Source organism: Symphalangus syndactylus, chromosome 6 (genome assembly GCF_028878055.3).
Source record: "Symphalangus syndactylus isolate Jambi chromosome 6, NHGRI_mSymSyn1-v2.1_pri, whole genome shotgun sequence".
Taxonomy (NCBI): domain Eukaryota; kingdom Metazoa; phylum Chordata; class Mammalia; order Primates; family Hylobatidae; genus Symphalangus; species Symphalangus syndactylus.
The window spans coordinates 96,024,453-96,040,940 of record NC_072428.2 but is presented as its reverse complement, the minus strand read 5'-3'; the positions used below and the strand labels follow the sequence as shown (position 1 = coordinate 96,040,940).

At 42.9% G+C, this 16,488-nt stretch overlaps 1 long non-coding RNA gene across 1 annotated transcript; it reads right to left on the bottom strand.

Annotated features, from left to right (window-relative positions):
* Positions 1-1,812: 1,812 nt before the first annotated feature.
* On the bottom strand, positions 1,813-15,991 carry LOC129484868 (uncharacterized). The gene is made up of 4 exons (XR_008658554.2): positions 14,315-15,991; positions 10,142-10,353; positions 9,789-10,041; positions 1,813-5,963 (listed from the first exon to the last, which is right to left on the bottom strand). It is a non-coding gene; the product is annotated as an uncharacterized lncRNA (long non-coding RNA).
* Between the last annotated feature and the right edge of the window lie 497 nt (positions 15,992-16,488).

Below are 16,488 nucleotides of genomic sequence, written 5' to 3'. Positions count from 1 at the left end.
ATCTTCAAAGGAAAATAATCTTAATTTTCAAAGCAAATAATAATATGAGTTCTTGCAAGACAAAAATTTAGAGTTGCATTTATTTGATTTGGTTTTGCTTAGCTTTGATGACTTAAGAGTTTCTTCCCTTTTTGCTTCATCCCTGGGATGCAAGGCTGGTTCAACATATGCAAATCAGTAAAAGTAATCCAGCATACAAACAGAACCAAAGACAAAAATCACATTATTATCCCAATAGATGCAGAAAAGGCCTTTGACAAAATTCAACAGCCCTTCATGCTAAAAACTCTCAATAAATTAGGTATTCATGGGACGTATCTCAAAATAATAACAGCTATTTATGATAAACCCACAGCCAATATTATACTGAATGGGCAAAAACTGGAAGCATTCCCTCTGAAAACTGGCACAAGACAGGGATGCCCTCTCTCACCACTGCTATTCAACATAGTGTTGGAAGTTCTGGCCAGGGCAATCAGGCAGGACAAAGAAATAAAGGGTATTCAATTATGAAAAGAGGAAGTCAAATTGTGTCTGTTTGCAGATGACATAATTGTATACTTAGAAAACCCCATCATCTCAGACCAAAATCTCCTTAAGCTGATAAGCAATTCAGCAAAGTCTCAGGATACAAAATCAATGTGCAAAAATCACAAGCATTCTTATACACCAATAACAGACAAACAGAGAGCCAAATCATGAGTGAACTCCCATTCACAGTTGCTTCAAAGAGAATAAAATACCTAGGAATTCAACTTACAAGGGATGTGAAGGACCTCTTCAAGGAGAACTATAAACCACTGCTCAACGAAATAAAAGAGGACACAAAAAAATGGAAGAACATTCCATGCTCATCGATAAGAAAAATCAGTATCATGAAAATGGCCATACTGCCCAAAGTAATTTATAGATTCAATGCCATCCCCATCAAACTACCAATGACTTTCTTCACAGAATTGGAAAAAACTAAAGTTCATATGGAACCAAAAAAGGGCCCACATTGCCAAGACAATCCTAAGCCAAAAGAACAAAGCTGGAGGCATCACACTATCTGACTTCAAACTATACTACAAGGCTACAGTAACCAAAACAGCATGGTACTGGTACCAAAACAGAGATATAGATCAATGGAACATAACAGAGCCCTCAGAAATAATACCACACATCTACAACCATCTGATCTTTGAAAAACCTGACAAAAACAAGCAATGGGGAAAGGATTCCCTATTTAATAAATGGTGCTGGGAAAACTGGCTAACCATATGTGGAAAGCTGAAAATGGATCCCTTCCTTACACCTTATACAAAAATTAATTCAAGATGGATTAAAGACTTAAATGTTAGATGTAAAACCATAAAAACCCTAGAAGAAAACCTAGGCAATACCATTCAGGACATACGCATGGGCAAGGACTTCATGTCTAAAACACCAAAAGCAATGGCAACAAAAGCCAAAATTGACAAATGGGATCTAATTGAACTAAAGAGCTTCTGCACAGCAAAAGAAACTACCATCAGAGTGAACAGGCAACCTACAGAATGGGAGAAAATTTTTGCAATCTACTCATCTGAAAAAGGGCTAATATTCAGAATCTACAAAGAACTCAAACAAAGATACAAGAAAAAAACAAACAACCCCATCAAAAAGTGGGCAAAGGATATGAACAGACACTTCTCAAAAGAAGACATTTATGCAGCCAAAAAACACATGAAAAAATGCTCATCATCACTGGCCATCAGAGAAATGCAAATCAAAACCACAATGAGATACCATCTCACACCAGTTAGAATGGCCATCATTAAAAAGTCAGGAAACAACAGGTGCTGGAGAGGATGTGGAGAAATAGGAACACTTTTACACTGTTGGTGGGACTGTAACCTAGTTCAACCATTGTGGAAGTCAGTGTGGTGATTCCTCAAGGATCTAGAACTAGAAATACCATTTGACCCAGCCATCCCATTATGGGGTATATACCCAAAGGATTATAAATCATGCTGCTATAAAGACACATGCACATGTATGTTTATTACGTCACTATTCACAATAGCAAAGACTTGGAACCAACCCAAATGTCCATCAATGATAGACTGGATTAAGAAAATGTGGCACATATGCACCATGGAATACTACGCAGCCATAAAAAAGGGTGAGTTCGTGTCCTTTGTAGGGACATGGATGAAGCTGGAAGCCATCATTCTCAGCAAACTATCACAAGGACAAAAAATCAAACACCACATGTTCTCACTCGTAGGTGGGAACTGAACAATGAGAACACTTGGACACAGGAAGGGGAACGTCACACACCGGGGCCTGTTGTGGGGTGGGAGGAAGTGGAAGGGATAACATTAGGAGATATACCTAATGTAAATGATGAGTTAATGAGTGTAGTACACCAACATGGCACATGGATACATATGTAACAAACCTGCACGTTGTGCACATGTACCCTAGAACTTAAAGTATAATAAAAAAGAAAAAAGAATTTCTTTGCTTTTTAAAAAAACTAGTATACTCTCTTCATGCAATCAAAATATTTCAATTCAAAAAAATTTAACTTAATATCCATCTTTTCAGAAGCTTATTATATCTTACTATGAGATTCTTCTGTTTGTGTATGTGTGTATGTCTATGAGTGTTTGTACATTTAAACCTGCATTCTCAAATAAGTTCCAACTCAAGCAGCTGGACTTTTAAACAGCTCTTTGTGCTCCTGTGGGCCCTCCATACCCTGCATTTAAAGTCTCTACTATATTAAAAATAAGAAAACTCTTTGTCCACTGGGCTCCTAATAGAGCTGCCAGTAATTAAAAGTTTTCTGGACATCTAGTTGATTATACTCATGGGGTTTCCTCAAGCAACTAGATAAAAGCAAGGAAGGACCACAGAGATCTTCTAAATGCAAAGCTACACAAGCTTTGCATTTTCTAGATAAGAAGACGGTTTAAATGACTTGCCCAACTCACAAACCAGTTAGCAGAGGTTAAAGAACGGCTGCCAGTCCTCTGGCTCTTCAGCTCTGCTATCTTTCTCCTACTCTAAAAGTGCGGTTAATAATAATAGGAGGAACATAGAAGCAGCAGCCAATGACTGATCTGCATGTACTGCTTTACAGGAAGCACTTTCACGTGCAGACAACATCTTCCACTATAATTGCTTCACTGACCATCTCTTAGAACTTGCCAATCAATCTTCCAAAATGCCACCTCTGTCCCTCAACAGATAATGTGAGAATATAGATATTTTCTGACAAAAATCTGGTTGTGGAGGACAGTGGCTACTGAACAGGCAAATCACCATGGCTGGACAGTCCTGAGGAAGGGCCTGAGGAGTGGGAGTGGATGGCCACTAGCTATTTGGACATGATCATCATTGTCATCACAGAACTCCCAAGGGCACAGTACATAGGTGGCTTTCCTGAGATCCTCTGCTTTGGGGAGCTTTGATCTGGAAGATGATAGAAAGTGAAAGCTCTGCCAACAGTGCTTAAAGCGGCCCCTCAAATATATCTGTGCGTGGATCTACACATGTGTGAAGGTATCATCATCTAATGAGACTGATATTTAAATTTGTACATCTCTTTGAATATTATTCTTCTACAGAGGAGATGCCCTATGCATGACTTTTTGCTTGTGGATATAGTTGGAAGTAAGGAAACCCTTTGGAAAAGTGGGGTGGTAGAAAAGTAACAGTACTGACTTTGCAGTTAAGTGGACCCAAGTTTGAATCCTAACTCCACAAACTACCGGCTATGTGCTTGTATGAGTGTTACTTAGCCTCTTCCTAGTAAAAAGAAAGAAAATGGGGCCAACTTCTATCTCACTCATGTCCAAGATACATCTTGTCCAGCACAGAAGGAAAAATTGACCTGTGGGCATCAGAGAAAGCTAATCTTGACTGTGGGAAATCAGCTTATACTTGTTTTGAAGCTTAGTATTTTCCCAAACCTATTGCTTTTCTTGAAAAAATAACTGATGGAGTAAAGCGGAAATGGATGGATGGATGAAGTAAGCAGATATTTCGACCCAGAAATGGTAGCAATACAAAATAGGGAAACTAGAAAGGAAAAGCCAGACTGCTGCATCTCAGGTGAGGACCAACTGTGCTTCAGTCTTCTCTTCCAAGAAAAATCTTCCAGCCAGAGAGAGCTGAAGAGACTGATGAAGGAGAAAGTGAAGCCAAGACTATAGAAATGACAGTGAGAAAGCAAAGTAATGAAAGTAATGATGCAAACACCATCCACCTGGGGAAGGAAAGACCCAGGAATGTGTCTGAGTCCATCCTCTGCAAGGAAGCCCAGTGCTATGCTCTTGACATGTGGCTTAAAATTCAGTAGGGCAAATACTGTACTAGGCAAAGACTTCCCACCAATCCCGAGAATATGTTTTAGAGTTGTATAGGTATAGACACAAATCTTAGCTGCACTGATGATTAGGAGGGTGACTTCAGTCAGGTAACTTAATCTCTCTAATTTTATATAATGTGAATAGTAATACACATAAAATCATATCAATTAAATGAGATGGTATCTATAAAGTTCTTGGTATAAATTTGGCATTCAATAATAGCTATTGTAACAAGCATTAATTTCGTAAAACACAGACTTATGTGGGCAAACGATAACTTTATTTTTCCTGTTTCTGGCCTTACTTTTCATCTTGAGCTTTCTCAAACCATTGCGGAAAACTCAAATTCGCTATTTTCAGGTAAACCTAGTCAGATCCAGCAACTTCCTGGGCATCTGGATTTAGAACTGAGTTACAGTTCAGATTTTCTTCGCCCTCTTTCCTTGTATCTCTGAGGTTGACACTGATGTCCGGCTGAATTCCCACTTGCCCACACAGTGTTGAAGGCTGGGTGAGGGCATGGGGAGAGGGCACCCCCTTCTTGGTGCTCTGCTGGCCTGCTGCTTCCGACACACCATCACCTTGCCTCAGAGACCTGCAGGTCTCCATGGCGTCCTCCCAGGCTTCCTGCAGTCCTGACCGTGAGCTGTACCTTCCCCACATAGGGTCCCTTCATTCTGGTCTCCAGGCCTCACAGGCTTGCTGTCTCCCAAGTATCTTCTGTGTGTCCTCACTCAGGAACTTTGGATGTTTTCTAATGGCTGACACACCCCTTTAGGGATACGGAAAACTCAGGATAGCCTCTGGCCCCATGTGCGGTGCCGTCATTTCTACCCACTGCTGACACACAACAATGGATCAGATGTAGTCTCCCTGGAGTTTATCCTCACATTTAAAGGTGCTCCCCAGACCCGCCCGCCCCTGTGAGTTGGCTATTGTCAGAGGATAGGGAGGATGTACGCCTTCCACATTGCATCCAACTCTCTTACTCCCTCTTCAACTCTCCTCTCTCCACTCAGGCTGAGGGCTTTATCTGTTAGTCCAGAAACCAGGGAGGATGTGGGTGGAGAGCAGGCAGGTAGAAATGGGCGCTGCCTGCTCACATCTTTCAGATTTTTCTCCTGTCTATGCCCGGCTAATGCCTTCTGGAGCCCAGGAGTTTGGTGTCTTGTTCTCTGTTTCTGTACTGTTTGGATTATGGAAAGCTATATTCGTTCACTAGAGTGAACAAAGTGCCACAAACTGGATGGCTTAAACAACAGAAATTTATTGTCCCATAGTTCTTGAGGCTTGAGGTCTGAGATCAAGGTGTTGGTGGTGTTGATTCTTTTACAAGGCTGTGCGGAGAATCTGGGCACACCTCTCTCCTAGCTCCTGGTGGTTTGCTGTCCTCACCCTGGTCTCAACCTTCATCGAAGACATGGCGTGCTTCTCCCTGTGTGTGTTTCTGTCTCTGTGTCCAAATCTCCCCTTTCATAAGGACACCAGTCATATTGGCTTAGTGCCCACCTTAACAACTGCACTCAGACTTATCTAATTCCATGTGATGGTTAATTTTGTGTGTCAACTTGGCTAGGCCATGATACTCCGATATGTGGTCAAACGTTGTTCAGGATGCTTCTGTGAAGTCAATTTTTACAAGAAATTAATATTTAAGCCAGTGGTCTTTAAAACAGTTTTGCCTCTATAATGTGCATAGGTCTTATTCAATCAGTTGAAGCCTCAATAAAACAAAGATTGACCTTCCCTGAGCAAGAAGGAATTCTGCCAGCAGACTGCCTTTGGACCCAAACGGCAACATCAGCCTTTTCCTTGGGTCTCCAGCCTTTTGGCCTGCCCTGCAGATTGTGGACTTGCTGCACCTCCATAATCATATGAAACAAATCCTTAAAATAAATCCCTATCTGTCTGTCTGTCTATCTATCTATCTATCTATCTATCTATCTATCTATCTATCTATCATCTATCTATCTATCTATCATCTATCATCTATCATCATCCGTCTATCTATCATCTATCTTCCCATTGGTTCTCTTTTTCTGGAGAACCCTAATACAGACATATTCTGAGGGTTAGGACTCCAACATAACTTTTAGGGGGACACAATTCACTGTATAACAGACACTATTCAGCATACAAGTGAATGAGGTGCATGAGGATGGGGGGCATGTCCACTGACACAACATGGTTACCCCAAAGTCCAGGATTGCCACCACTGCCAACAAGCACCATTGTCCAATCCCTCCAACAATGCATGAGGGCTCTGTACATGGCTCCACAGTTTTGATACAGCTTCTTAAGTCTCTTAATCTGTAGGTTTCCCGTCTACTTTTTATCCTTTGTAAATTATGTATTGTGAAACTGGGTCTTTGTAAATTATGTGTTGTGAAACTATTCCCACAGTCTGTATTTTAATAAGTATGTTCCCATGTATTGTTTAAAATATTTCTATTTTCCCTGTCTTTCCTGTTAACTATCCCATCCCAAGCAACTCACCCCACCCCCACTCTCTCCAGCCACAGTGGCCTCTGTCTCCTCAAGGACACTAAGACTTGCAAGCCCAGGGATTTCGCCGCACAGTTTCCTCTGTCTGGAACATCCTTCCCTCAGCTTCCCCCATCTGGCTCCTTTTCAACTCACAGATCCTGCTTTAGAGGGACCTCCCCTGACCCCACTCCTGATCGTCCTCCCTCCGAGTACCTCCTTTCCTTGATTCATGATTTTATTGATTTATTTATTGAGACAGGATCTCTCTCTGTCACCCAGACCTAGAGTGCTGTGGTGCAATCATAGCTCACTCACTGCAGCCTCGAATTCCTGGGCTCAAGCAATCCTTCCACCTCAGCCTCTCAAGTACTGGGACTACAGGCACATGCCACCATGCCCAGCTAAATGTTTAACAATTTTATGCAGAGACAGGGTCTCACTGTGTTGCTCAGGCTGGTTCCTAACTCCTGGGCTCAAGCGATTCTCCTGCCTTGGCTTCCCAAAGCACTGGGATTACATGTGTGAGCCACCGGGCTAGGCCTATTCATGGTTTTTACCACATGTTTTTACTGTGTATTTCTTCATGAAGTTATTTGTTTACAGCCCATTTGATTGTGAGCTCTGTGAGGGCAGGGACCATGTGTGTTTTGTGCATGACTATAGCCCAGTGCAAGCCACAGTGCCATTAACTTGTTAAATAAATGAATGAATAAACGAAGGCATGTTGGCTCGGAACTCAAACTGGTGGCAGAGATTCTGCCTAGCAACCCAGTTCCTAAATCCCAGATGGAGGCTATTACAGAGAAGACAATAATAAACGAAACACCAGTCGTAAGCACATGAATCAATTAAAGCCCTGTTTACATTTTTTTTGTCAAACACAATCAGTTAGCATTTGAATTAAGGTCAGGCTCATTGTTTATAGCCTCTATTGCCTGTCAAAAATTGATATGAATTCCATGCTTAAAAGGCTTGGTATCCAGGTTAAATTGCATGCTATCTGGGCAATGGGGCTTATCTTTCCTCATCCAGATGTGAAGAGTCAGAAGGTACCAGTTACTCTCATTTTTACTCCACAGAACCTGAGGCTTAGGTGGTCTGGAGGAGGTGGTCCAGAGTCTCATCCAATTATAGCGTAGGCAGTTGCAGAGCAGGAAGCATGTGCACTTTGGCATGGGACTTGGCCTTGAGCCCCGCTCCTCCAAGCACTTGCTTTGTGACTCTGGGCAGGTTACTTAAGCTCCCTGATCCTGCTTCCTCATCAAAAAGTGGGGGAAAGAGTGCCTCTCCATTGCAGAACAGATTGTGAGAATCAAAGAGGATCATCTGGGTGAAGCAGTGAGTCCTGGCACATGGTAGGTGCTCAAAACGGTATTCTTATATTCCACAAAAAGTTACAGGGCGCCTCCAGCATTCTCTTTTTTACAATCAAGGTCTCCTTGTTTATGGTTTAAGACGCTTTCCACTACCCCACAAGTGTAAACACACAAACAAAAAGGGCAGCTTTTCCCTTGAGATAAAAAATTATAATCCTCTATAAAAGAACTACAAATAAGACCCTAAATGAGGAATTTTCCAGTGACTGTCATTGTTCAGCTACTTTAAATATCTTTTGGAAGTAGCTGGGCATTCATTATAAATAAACTATAAATTAGACTTGCTCCCCACTTTTAATACAAACTATGATAACCAAGTATATAGTGACAGAAATAGAAATATTATATCACAGCTATCTATAATAAGAGCAAGCATTTATACAGTGCTTTCCATTGCCAGATACTGTTCTACGTGCTTAATATAGAATAACTCTTTAATCCTCACAACAACACTGTGAGACAGTTGTACTAATATCTACATCCCCCATTTTACAGGTGGGGAAACTGAGGCACAGAGAAGTTAGGAAATTTGCCTAAGTTTCCAAATCTAGGAAGTGATAGAGACAGGATTCAATCCCAGGTGATTTGGCTCCAGTCTGGGTTCTGGCAGCCCCTCTGTCCTCAATTATTTCACTATTCAGAGCACTTACATACATAAATAGCACATTTGTCCATATTGTACACAATAAATATATACCAAATTTTGTCAATTAAGAATTAATTTAAAATAGATAAACAGACTGGGCGCAGTGGCTCACGTCTATAATCCCAGTACTTTGGGAGGCCAAGGCGGGTGAATCACGAGGTCAAGAGATGGAGACCATCCTGGCCAACATGGTAAAACCCTGTCTCTACTAAGCGTACAAAAATTAGCTGGGTATGGTGGTGGGTGCCTCTAGTCCCAGCCACTCGGGAGGCTGAGGCAGGAGAATCACTTGAACCCAGGAGGCAGAGATTGCAGTGAGCCGAGATCGCACCACTGCACTCCAGCCTGGTGACAGAGCAAGACTCCATCTCAAAAATAAATAAATAAATAATAAAATAAAGCAGATAAACAGCACATTTGTCCTCTTAAATAGAATGGTGATCCCATCTCCTAGTGTTGCTTCTTATTCCTTCCCCCATAATCACTGGAAAGAAAAGTAACTGGACAAAGGTGTCTGTGTGTGGCAGAGGTGGAGCAGAAGAACCTACAGAACTGAGAATTCAATCTGGTTCCATTTTATTCTTCCTTTGGTTCATTTGTTTGCTGCTATAATAAGAAATTGCACTGTCAATCACTGAGCAGGTGGGAAGGGTTTGGTTATCAGGAAGGAATGGGGCTTGGGTGCTCTTGGCTGTCAGAGATGGGGGACAAGATCTTTGGTGTTTTAATCTCAGGGGTCTCTTTTAGGGGCTTTGTTTGGGGAGAATAAAAAAGCCCCAACCCCCAGGGGATTCTAGGGAAAGGCCTGGGAAGGGGGATCGTGAAGGCAGAATCCTAAATCAGCCCTGACCAGTGCCTCTGAGGTGAGAGGACCCCTAAGGAAAATGGCTGATGATCGGGGAGGTGGGGTGGGCAGCAAGAGTGTAAATGTCTCACCTGTCTTGGAGGAATGGGCTCAAGCCAGTTCTAGGTGACATTATCATGCCCAAGTATTACGGAGATACTCACACCTGGAACCCAAGTGGTGCAAATGGCGGACTTTCCAGCTCTCCCACCTCAGTGGAAGGGCCAAACCAGGAACCTACAGTCCATGCCCACCATGTTTGTCCCATCCGCTGAGGGCTGCCTCTGATGTCCGCAGGGAGCCGTGTCAGGCCGAGTACAGAAACGTTTCATTTTTCCGGTCTACCTGAGTGAGAGGAGATTAGAAAGCACCACTGTCAAACTCTCAGAGCATTCTGGTTCTGCACTTAGGGTGCTCCATGGAGACAAGAAAATATGCTGCTTACAGATTTTGCTAGAGTTCCTCTTCTTCACCATGGTGTAGCATGAATTCCGTTCCAATTTACTTTTCTGTGTTTCAGAGGCTCCTGATCTGAGGGTCTGTGGGAGACCTGGGGGGAGTTGCCAGCCACAAAGTCCCATCTTAGAGTTAGGGTTCCAGGAGCAGGTCAGGATTGGGGAAGATGAGAAGTACAGGACCCAAAGGGAGACTGTAAATCTGAATTAAAGGGAAACAGCAGAATGAGAGCTGGAGAGACCTACAGAGCTGAAGAGTGAGGCTCTAAGTAACAGGTAACTGGGGTTCAGCACCAACTGGAAATAGAGAAAATGGAGAGTGGGGTGAGTTTGGGTTTGGGTGGAGGCCATGAACAGGGCAAAAATGTCTGGGACTTATTTGTCAATGGGGCCAGCCATGGGGCAAGGGCAGTACTACTGGCCTAAGAATACTTGCCTAAGGATACTTGCCCAAGGCACTCAGGTCTTGCTTGTTCCTACCCCTAATAAAGTGGGGGGGTGGGGTCTGTGTAGGATCAACAAGACTTTTCTCTTCAAGCATTTCTGAGGCTTTTCATTAGGCAAAATCCTGTCTGCCTGAGGCATCTCCAGTTTCTGCATTTCCTCTGACTGGGGATAAAGGCTCTGCCCCTGTTAAAGGGATAGGAAGCCAGAGGGAAAGGACTCCAGGGACCGGAGAGAGCCTCCCCCAGGCCTGGACAGAGTCCTGTCTCTGCCCTGGGCAGAAGGGACAGGCTCCTACAAACTGGACACAGGGCTCTGTTTGCTTTATTGCCATGCCTGCTTACAGACGCCTGGCTGATAAGATTAGTTGACACACCAGTGTCCCTGGGAAGTTGTAAGAGATGCAAACAAGCGTGACAGGAAACATTGAGAACAATATGAGGTTTCTATGTACTCAGGCTAGAGGACAGCTTTGCTTTCATGAATCAAATCCCTGGGCTGATAGCCTATGTTGTGGTCCAGTTGCTACAGTTGGGATAGAGGCTGCAGTTTCCTTGGAGAATTCACTGTAGACTAGATTTGGTCATGAGTTACTTGACTCACAGCCTTTGACAATGTCTATGAGGGACGGACTCTGCCATTCTAGCCATGGCTACTGGGTGGTACCCAGATTGGTGGAAGTGGCCATCACCAGGAAAGTCAATTCTGACCTCCTTGAATTACAGCCGAGAAGGTGGTATTTGTAGCAAATGGAGTCTCAGAGAGAGATAAGAAGACATTTCTTTATGAGCTGAGTCTAGGAAACCACCTTATGTGTACATTTGAATATCATAAATTTAAAAATAATAATTTAACTATATAGCTTTCCAAGTAATTCTTGGATTGGTTTAATTGACTATGCATGGTGTACATGTGTGCACCTGTGCAAGTCAAGGAATTTTCTAGAAAGATGATATACTCCCAGTAAGCAGGACTGCGGCGTGATGGTGATTAGAGCCTCCCTATCTTCATCCTTTTCTGGGGTAATTTGTCCTTCTACAGCCCCAAAGAGGACTCTCATTTACCCTGCTCTTTTTTTTTTCTTTTTTGAGACAGAGTCTCACTGTCACCCAGGCTGGAGTACAGTGGCGTGATTTCAGCTCACTGCAATCTCCGCCTCCCAGGTTCAAGCAATTCTCCTGTCTCAGCCTCCTGAGGAGTAGCTGGGACTACAGGCATGCACTACCAAACTGGGCTAATTTTTGTATTTTTAGTAGAGATGGGGCTTCACCATGTCAGCCAGGCTGGTCTCAAACTCCTGACCTCAAGCGATCCGCCCACCTCAGCCTCCCAAAGTGCTGGGATTACACGCGTGTATCACGTGCCCGGCCTCATTTACCCTGCTCTTATCACACCCTATACACAGACGACTGAACACTCTAACCTAAAAGACCCCAGGCCATGGGCAGGGCTGCACCTGTCACACTTTCTCTTTGGTATTTTTCTCTTTCAAGACATTGACCTAAGAGACCTGGTGATGTTTCAGTGATGAAGAGTGCTCCAACTCAGTGGTTATATAGACTCAGGAGTGGGGAAGTGTGCCAATGAGGAAATGGAAAAGGCAGAGAGAAGAGGAAGACAGGAGCAGACACACAGACAAGCAAAGAGAAGAGAAAGACTGTGGCCTCATGAGAGAGGCAGGGAACGTTTGGGATCCCAACATCCTCGTTCCACTCTGAGCCTTCATTGTCAACCTTGGTATCTGGAGGTTGCCTGTCAAATCCTTGGATCCATACAGTAACCCCCATTAAACTCCAGCTAGTCCAAGTATGTTTCTGTCCCTTGCAACCAAATAATCCATAAGACAGCATGATTGGACAAGATCAGAGAGTAAGCATCTGAGACCCCAAAGACAAGCATATCTAAATGAGAGCCGTTTAGATGTCTCCAATTTACTTTAAATACTCCAGTGAGGTAGAGACAGGGATATTATATGTGTGCTGGTTCATTTCTGCTTTTACTCTAAGGGCAGTCAGTTGCTCTAATGGAAAATTCTACTCCAGGGTAGTGAGCTAGTATTTTATCAGATATGACACACTCCAGAGGCAGCCACTTTAAGTGCTTCTTTGATCGATGTCTCCCTGAATACCTGAGGCTTTGTTAATTAGCACAGTGAATGTCAGAAATGGATTTTTATTGTTTAAATTAGTTCATCGTTAATAAGTACAATGAATATTAGAAGTGGACTCTCCTTTGTGAAATGAAAGGTATTCAAGATGTGTGTATTGGCCAACGTATTTTAGACGTGTTAACTTCTCCACTGTTACATGAGGAAAGATGTCACTGGAAAGGGGTCCCAATCCAGACCCCAAGAGAGGGTTCTTGGATCTCGCACAAGAAAGAATTTCAGGTGAATCCATACAGTAAAGTGAAAGGAAGTTTATTAAGAAAGTAAAGGAATAAAAGAATAGCTACTCCATAGGCAGAGCAGCCCCAAGGGCTGCCAGTTGCCCATTTTTATGGTTATTTCTTGATTATATGAAAACAAAGGGTGGACTATTCATGTCTCCCATTTTCAGACCTTATAGGGTAACTTCCTGACATTGCCATGGCATTTGTAAACTGTCATGGTGCTGGTGGGACTGTAGCAGTGAGGATGACCAGAGATCACTCTTGTCACCATCTTGGTTTTGGGGAGTTTTGACTGGCTCCTTTACTGCAACCTGTTTTATCAGCAAGGTCTTTATGACCTTGTGCTGACCTCCTATCTTATCCCATGACTTAGAATGCCTTAACCATCTGGGAATGCAGCCCAGTAGGTCTTAGCCTTATTTTACCCAGTCCCTATTCAAGATGCAGTTGCTGTGATTCAAACACCTCTGACAGTGTGGTAGATACATAAATGTGTGGCCCAGAGTCCTCCTTCAAGGAAGGACTTGCTACCCAGCTGTGGGGAGTACCATCAGGGGATAGCTGCAGCTGCCTGCTCCTTCGGGGTCTGCTTCAGATGCAGAGAGCCTCCTCACCCAGAGTCCTTATCTGCTGCCTGAGCCAAGTCAAGGATAAAGACACAGCTATTTGACCCAGTGCAAGATAACCCTGATGGCTAATATTTGTAGTGTGATGTGTCCCCTGCCAGGTTGCTGAGGGATGTGTGTCTGCTTCCTGAACCCTGAAGGCCAGGCCATGAGCCAAGGCCACAGTACCCAGCTGAGGAGCAGCTATTCCTGAGAAACCAAACATCCCAGTGAGTATCTGCAAACCTACCCAAGAAAGCAATCCCATCACACACACACACACACACACACACACACACACACACACACACACGGCAAAGAGCCAGAAAATTAGCTTAAAAGCAGCTTAGGGATGGGGGGCAGGGTGGATCTCTAAAGCTGTTCTGCTGCTGTCCAAGAGTTCCTTGTATGTAAATCCTAATAACTCATTTACTTGCTAGGCTGGACTTGTTCAAGCCATTTTTTGGTCTCTCCACTCCCTCCCAGTTTGGGGGAAAGTTTTTCTCATTACAATATTCACTCTAAAACTCAACACTGGGTTGGTTGAGGCTTTGTTGGATGTGCATTATGGTTCAACTTTTCCCTCCGCCCAATCTAGATTCCTTCCCTTTTTCTTTTTTTAACTTACCTTAAACTTCATTGAACTTAAATTCTTCTAACAGAAGAGAATTCAAATAGACCAGTAAAAACAAACAAACAAAAAAACTCAGAGAAGTTACTTACCATTAATAATTCCCTTCAACTTGTAGATTATAAACCTCCATCAACATGGAAATAAACTCCTAATCATGTCATGCTTTTGATAAACTAGCAAGAGAAAACAAGTATAATGAGTATAAATGAAGTTTAAAGATGGTCTATATTCTTTGTGATATTCAATTATATTATTTTGAGCTTTTTTTTTTTAAAGCAGAACTAGCTGGCCATATATGTTTTTTTGTTTTGTTTTTGTTTTTGAGATGGAATTTCGCTCTTGTTGCCCAGGCTGGAGTCCAATGGCAGGATCTCGGCTCACCGCAACCTCCACCTCCTGGGTTCAAGTGATTCTCCTGCCTCAGCCTCCTGAGTAGCTGGGACTACAGGCATGTGCCACCACTCCTGGCTAATTTTGTATTTTTAGTAGAGATGAGGTTTCTCCGTCTTAGTATCTGTCTCAGTATCTGCTTCCAGAGAACCTAAGTGGCTGGGAAGTCCAAGATTAAGGCACCAGCAGATTCAGTACCTGGAGAAGGCTGATCTCTGTTTCCAAGATGGTGCCTCTTCCTCTGTGCTCACGTGGTGGAAGAGATGGAGGATGGGTCAGGCAGCTTTCTGAAACCTCTTTTATAAGGACATTAATTCAGTTCACAAGGGTGGAGCCATCAGGACTTAATCACTTCCCCAAAGGCCCCACCTCTAGATTATCACCTTGGAGTGTAAATTTTAACTTACAAATTTTGGAGGCATACATACATTCAAACCATAGCACTTATTTATCCCAATCTTTCAACAACGATTTTCAACTAAAAACAACTTAAGAGTGGTGCATCATGACGAAGTTAACTTAGGTCAGTTCACCATAATGGTGATACCTGGTTTAGTTTTAGCTGAGGTACTCTTAAGTGACTCACCTCCTCGTTTCATTCGAGTCTGTCTGTTCAAATGTCATCTCTTCCAAGCAGCCTTCCCTAATGAATCTAACTAATCAAAGGACACACACACACACACACACACACACACACCATTACTTGTCACTGTATCTGAATCCTGCTTTACTTTCTGTATTATCAAACCTGAATTCTATTTAGTAATTTGTTTATTTGTTTCTGTTTCTTTCCTCCACCAGCATGTAAGCCTTATAAGGGCAGGTACCTTGTGCAGTGTCTTATTCCTAGGGCCTGAAAGCATGCTGGACACATGTCAGAAGTTAATTGTTATCTGTTGATTGAGTAAATGAATGGAACTATGCAAAAAAATCTACCTCTGTCAAGTGGCAGCTATGGAGCATTGGGGCTTTAAGGCATCTACACAAGTGGCCAGCCGTCAAATTTGGGTCCTATAACTCTGCTTGGTGGCCCTCTTCCCCTTGACATTCCCATCCTCTTGACCACCTTGATTCCTGTTCTTTCATGTAAGTTCAATTCATGATCACCAAGAAACAGTTCATCTGACCAGCCCGATTACATAAGTTCAGCAAATGTTTGTTTCTGTGTCAAATGCCATGTTTTGACTCTCCATGGGTCACTGGTGCCTCAAGAGGAACACTTCAATATGATGACAGGTGACTAATTAAAAGGCCAGGGCCTGGGAGTGGGGCTGGTTACTAAGCAGAAAGCACATGCTAAATAAATTGACAATGCAAACACAACTCCGGGGTAGATTTTCAGTTCACATAGAACAATAACTATTTTCAAATATTGCTTAAGTAGATAAGAAGCAACTACTTATCTACTAAAAGCAGTGATGTGTGGATACAAACCATTCTTATCTATTCATTAAAGCAATTCTCCTGAGTTTCTATACCGGGCAGCAGTTTGTTAATCTAGTTGTAGCATATATTTGAAAAAACATTGAAAGGATGTCTATCGCTAGCTAGATCTCTCCTCCCAGAATTAGTCTGAATGAGGGTTTAATTTTCAGCACCAATGAAAACAATACCAACATGAATGAGTCGATTAGTGGTAGTGGTGGTGGTGATAGTGGTGGTGGTGATGATGGCAATGGTTGTAGCAGTGGTGGTGGTGGTAGTGGTAGAAATAGTTAACACCACTAGCCTCTTACTATGGGCCGAACTCTGAGAGATAGACTGTTAGGACCTCTCGTCCACCAGATCTAGCTTCAGTCTTCTCCTCCACACAAACTTGGGTTTCATAAAATGTGTTGGGATTAGCAACTGTGCACTGTTGACCTTGTGTCCA